The sequence below is a fragment of the Symphalangus syndactylus genome, chromosome 22 (assembly GCF_028878055.3).
Source record: "Symphalangus syndactylus isolate Jambi chromosome 22, NHGRI_mSymSyn1-v2.1_pri, whole genome shotgun sequence".
Taxonomy (NCBI): Eukaryota; Metazoa; Chordata; class Mammalia; order Primates; family Hylobatidae; genus Symphalangus; species Symphalangus syndactylus.
The window spans coordinates 28,081,501-28,087,500 of record NC_072444.2 but is presented as its reverse complement, the minus strand read 5'-3'; the positions used below and the strand labels follow the sequence as shown (position 1 = coordinate 28,087,500).

General features: G+C 42.2%; 1 protein-coding gene across 7 annotated transcripts in view; it reads right to left on the bottom strand.

Annotated features, from left to right (window-relative positions):
• The window catches only part of RERE (arginine-glutamic acid dipeptide repeats), a 467,189-nt gene that overhangs the window by 440,292 nt on the left and 20,897 nt on the right, over positions 1 to 6,000 (bottom strand). For 3 of the 7 annotated variants that reach the window (XM_063631890.1, XM_063631885.1, XM_055262462.2), the window contains exon 2: positions 537 to 721. The exons of the other annotated variants lie outside the window; for them this stretch is intronic. The gene's annotated coding sequence lies outside the window, so the exon portion shown is untranslated. The remainder of the gene's footprint in view (positions 1 to 536; positions 722 to 6,000) is intronic. 7 annotated transcript variants of the gene reach the window in all.

Genomic DNA, 6,000 nt, shown 5'->3' with positions numbered 1-6,000 from the left:
TAAAGACAAATAAAGGACACCATCATCTCCCAGAATGTATCATCAACAGAACAGGTGAAGCTTAACAAAGATAAATTAGGCCGGGCATGATAGCTCATACCTGTAATCCTAATACTTTGGGAGGCTGAGGTGGGAGGATCGCTTGAGCCCAGGAGGTCAAGACTGCAGTGAACTATGATTGCACCACTCCAGCCTGGGCAACAAAGCAAGACCCTGTCTCAAAAGAAGAAAAAAAAGAAAAGAAAACAAAACAAAAAGATAAAGTATAAGATTGCCTTCTTCACTTAATGAAGCCCAAGTTATAAGTTCTCATAACCCATTAAGTTTATATTGAAAGAGTATCAAGCATATAGCTTTATCTATGCACATAAAAACAAACATAAGTTCAGTAATTCATACCAGAAACCAGGTAATCACAAGTCCAACAGTTTACCTTATCTTTGAAATACACTATGTAGTTGGCTAATTTCACAGTAATCAATTCTTACGGGATCCTCTTATAATAGCCACTCAAGGAGAAAATTTCAAATACTGACCTCTAATTCAACGTAATACAAACAAGAGGTCTTCCGTCCAGAATTACATCAAATGGCCACAATTCCTTTCTCAGTAACACCATAAACAGGCTGAAGCTCTCCACAAATCTTCTCTGTAAGTGGATCCCACGGTGGTTGTGACACAGTGCTGAATGCACATACAGTTACTCCTAGACAATCACCTCCTAAAAGAAGACAGATGACTATCACTGTGTCTAAATGAAACAACTTCAAAAATGCAGGTCTGCCAACTAGTGTCATTAGAGTTTTCCAAACGAAACAGGTGTCACAGATGAGCTCACGATAGTCAAACTCCTCTCTCTTTGGTGCTTTAGCAACATTCAATTCCCTAACACCTCCCCCAGATGCTGGATTCTTTTTAATGGTGGCTTACATCAGGTATGTTTCTCAATATTAGGAAGGTTTAAAGAAGCTGTGAGGATAGGATAGTGGAACATAAAGAAGCAGGGAGGCCAGGTGCAGTGGCTCGTGCTTGTAATCCCAGCACTTTGGGAGGCCAAGGTGGGCGGATCACTTGAGGTCAGGAGTTCAAGACCAGCCTGGCCAACATGGTGAAACCTCGTTTCTACTACAAATACAAAAATTAGCTGGGCATGGTGGCAGGCGCTTGTAATCTCAGCTACTTTGGAGGCCGAGGCAGGAGAATTGCTAGAACCCAGGAGGCAGAGGTTGCAGTGAGCTGAGATCGTGCCACTGCACTCCAGCCTGGGAGACAGAATGAGACTTCATCTCAAAAAAAAAAAAAAAAAAAAAAGAAAGAAAGAAGGATCTAGTTTGATACTGGGAGCCTAAACTGAATGATTCTGGAGAAATTCACAGATGGGGCTGAGGCTCACCTTCATGACAGCTATATCAAAGGCCTAAATTTCCAAGGCTCAGAAATCACTACAGTAAGCCTATCAACAGCATGTGATACTCTCCAAGCATTTTGCAACCTTAACATTTCCATCCCTTACAGTACTTTGATATCCTCAAAAGATGTCTTGGATTTCAAAGCCAGTCCCACATCAACAAGCCTGGCAATCGGCATCCCAGAAAACTGCAAGGAGGTTAAGACCCAAGCAAAACGGACTTGGGGATGCAAGGAATTTGTCAGCACCTGTATTCTCCTAAGAAGTGGTAAAAATATGGCCACTTCCTACAAGAAGAAACTATGCCAAATAACCAAACCAAAAGTGAGAAAACCTAAATTATATTAACTTCTCATGGGAAGAGGCACTTAACCAGGTAACTCTGAGTGAGGACAGTTTAGAGGGTGGAAAGAAAGGACCCATATTAACTGTTCTAATTACAAGTTACTCTTTGACTCTTCAGATCTTATTTCCTTAATGATTACACTGGAATAAACAATTTGAGGGCAGGTACGATGACACCTGTCATCCCAGCACTTTGGGAGGCCGAGGCAGGTGGATCACTTGAGGCCAGGAGTTCAGACCAGCCTGGCCAACATGGCAAAACCTCATCTCTACTAAAAATACAAAAAAATTAGCCGAATGTGGTGGCGCACGCCTGTAGTCCCATCTACTCAGGAGAGGCTGAGGCAGGAGAATCGCCTGAACCCAGGGGGTGGAGGTTGCAGTGAACCAAGATCGTACCACCGCACTCCAGGCTGGGTGACAAAGCAAGACTCTGTCTCAAAAAAAAAAAAAAAAAAAATTTTGAGAGAGACAAAAATGGCCTCTGAAGGCCGGGCGCAGTGGCTCACGCCTGTAATCCCAGTACTTTGGGAGGCCGAGGTGGGCAGATCATGAGGTCAGGAGATGAAGACCATCCTGGCTGACACATGATGAAACTCCGTCTCTACTAAAAATACAAAAGTAGAGTCCCAGCTACTCGGGAGGCTGAGGCAGGAGAATGGCAGAGCTTGTAGTGAGCAGAGATCGTGCCACTGCACTCCAGCCTGGGCAACAGAGTGAGACTCCCTCTCAAAAAAAAAAAAAAAAAAAGCCTCTGAAATCATTTCAAGAACTAAAAGCTAACTCTGGCTCTCTCTACATCTTTATATTAAAGAGTCCTGGACCTGTGATTCCTAATAGAAACCATCTTTTGATGCCATTCTCATCATATTTTTCCACAAACAATGTATTTACAGATTTCTGGGACTGAAAAATTGCTGAATTTGTTAAAAGAGAAGAAAAAGGTGGCCCGGCAAGATGGCTCATGCCTGTAATCCCTGCACTTTGGGAGGCCAAGGTGGGTGGATTGCATAAGCCCAGAAATTCGAAACCAGCCTGGGCAGCATAGCAAAACCCCATCTTTACAAAACAAAACAAAACAAATAAAAAAAAGCTGGCCAGATGTGGTGACATGCACTTGTAGTCCCAGCTACTGCCAGAAGGTGGGGAGGGAGGGGTGGCTGAGGTGAGAGGACGGGTGTCACCCAGGTTGGAGTGCAGTGATGCCATCATGTCACACTGCAGCCTCAACTTCCCAGGCTCAGGTGATCATCCCATCTCAGCCTCCCAAGTAGCCGGAACCACAAGAATGCACCATCACACCCAGCTAATATTTTTTCTTATTTTTGTAAAGACAGGGTCTCCCTATGTTACCCAGACTGTCTTTTTTCCCCCCAAGATGGAGTCTTGCTCTGTCGCTCGGGCTGGAGTGCAGTGGTGCAATCTTGGCTCACTGTAACCTCCGACTCCCAGATTTAGGCAATTCTCGTCTCAGCCTCCCAAGTAGCTGGGATTACAGGTCCCTGCCACCATGCCAGGGTAATTTTTGTATTTTTAGTAGAGATGGGGTTTCATCGTGTTGGCCAGGCTGGTCTTGAACTCCTGACTTCGTGACCCGCCCGCCTCGGCCTCCCAAAGTGCTGAGATTATAGGTGTGAGCCACCGCCCCCGTTGCCCCCGACCCCCCCTTTTTTTTTAAGAGACAAAGTTTTCTGTGTTGCCCAGGCTGGCCTCAAATTCCTGGGCCAAAGCGATCCTCCAGCCTCTGCCTTCCAAGTAGCTGGAACTATAGACATGCCACATGTCCAGCATGCATTTTTATATTTTCAAGGTATTTCCATATCTATTTGTTCATTTCAGTTTATGTACTACTGCCCCTATTTGACAGCTAAGAAAGTAGGGCACATAATCATACTTCAAAAGCCCATAGTTCAGGTGGAAGTGGACTCTAGGTCTTCTCATGCCAACCAGGAGTCATGGCTTCTTTTTCTTATGTACAGAGGCTATCACAGTTCAGGACATTTTAGTGAAGCCAGAAGAAACAGGAATTACGCAGCAGGGCACAGTGGCTCACGCCTGTAATCCCAGCACTTTGGGAGGCCAAGGCCGGCAGATCATCTGAGGTCAGGAGTTCAAGACCAGCCTGACAAACATGGAAAAACCCCATCTCTACCAAAAATACAAAATTAGCTGGGCGTGGTGGCACATGCCTGTAATCCCAACTACTCGGGAGGCTGAGGCAGGAGAATCGTTTGAACCTAGGAGGCAGAGGTTGTGGTGAGCCGCGATTGCACCATTGCACTCCAGCCTGGGCAACAAGAACAAAACCCTGTTTCAAAAGAAAAAAAAAAACAACAATTATTATGTAGCATATATAAAGTATGTTTTAAATACTTGGAGAGAACCTAGTAGTTCTCTCCAATGTAATCAACATATCTCTTAGCAAAATATTGTTTCTAGAGTTATAAATAGTATTCTGCCATAGGCCACCCAGATCTCAGATCTCATCTTGATTCAAATGGGCACTACACAAGAATACATGGGGTGTTTAATTTATATTCACTTTGTTATTTTTCAGGACAGTGCCTCTAAGCCAGGAAACAGCCTTCAAGTAGAAGTGGAAACATCCACAGGCTAAGTTAAATGCTATATTCAAGCCACTCAGTGTTCACAGTCTTATTCTAAGTAATCAGGTGTCAGTCAGCATCATCTTCAATCTCCCTATGAAAAGCTGAAGGAAAAGAAAAATCTAATTAAAAGCCCAAGAAAAAATCCACTTTAATCAAAACTACAACTAAAAGGCAAAGGAACTTTAAAGTAGGAAAAAACCTTAAGATATGAAAAAATTAGGAATTAAAAAAAGGGATGTCAAGAGGGAAAAAGAGGAGATACTGCAATTTTTTTTTTTTAGAATAGTCAAATACAGTAGTGAGAAGAGGGAAAGAGTAGAATAAGGAGTTTGATCTGTAACCATCAATTAAGATAAATCACTAACTTCAGCCTGATACTGTAAGTTAAATGACTAAAAGCAAGCCAATGAAAAATATGACTTTCTAAATAGAAGAGGCATAAAAGTATAGAAAAATAATGAAATATGAAGGGTTAAAATACAGAGAACCACAATTTTAGGAATATTTTACTACAAAGAACAGGAAACTGAATGTTTAAGTATATATAAAAACAAAAGGAAGGAAACGATACATTTAGTTCCATCAAAATCAACAGAAAACCATCTACTATGAGCCTCTGTTGACATCTTCTCCCAAGTAAAACAATACAGATGAGGGTCACAAACTTAGCCAGTGATAAGACCTACTACTCTGTAATCATCCATGGGCAACAGACAAGGGCTGTCAGAGGACCCAACAGACGGAAGCCAATGCTAGAAGACAGAACTAGTTTCCTCAAAAAAAATCAGTCAAGGCCAGGAACGGTGGCTCATGCTGTAAACCCAGCACTTTGGGAGCCCAAGGCAGGAGGATTACTTGAGGCCAGGAGTTCAAGACCAGCCTGGGCAACACAGGGAGACCCTAGAAAAAAATTAAAAGTTGTTTTAATTGAAAACAAATCAGTCAAACAAATTACTGGTATGCTTTAAAAATAACTGCGTGACAGGAGAATTACTTGAACCCGGGAGGCGGAGGTTGCAGTGAGCTAAGATGGCAACACTGCACTCCAGCCTAGGTGACAGAGTAAGACTCCGTCTAAAAAAAAAAAAATCAGCATGAATCACAAAAGAAAGATACACGCCAGATCATTATTGTTCTTAAGGTGACGCAATTTACTGATCTTACCGTAAACACACATATGCTTTAGTAGACATATTAAGAAATCTCTGGAATAAAAAATGACCAGATGAACTAGAAAGCAGTTGAATCACCCACCTAAAAAACCGACTTACTAATTTAAAGCACTTACCATATTTTAAAATCTTTTAACCTTAGAAGCCTTTTTCACTTCAGGTTTTATATTTAAAACACTTTCCAAAAAAGTCAGAGTTTGTATCACCTCTTGCAGTTGGAAATCAGTTTCAACTACAAGTTATTTTAACTCACTCCCCATCCAGTACCAAAGCACTGAGATTCCAAAGCAGTTATCGCATTAACTCCATTTCAGAATCCAAGTACCTGACTGCAGTCTCTAGTAGAGAAGCCTCTAACTGAAAAAGTAACAGGAAAAGTTGCACTTCCTCACTTCAAATTTGGGGCCTACTATGCTGAATGAAGAAAGAGAGAACTTCAAGTTCAGCCTAATAGGCATTTACTACA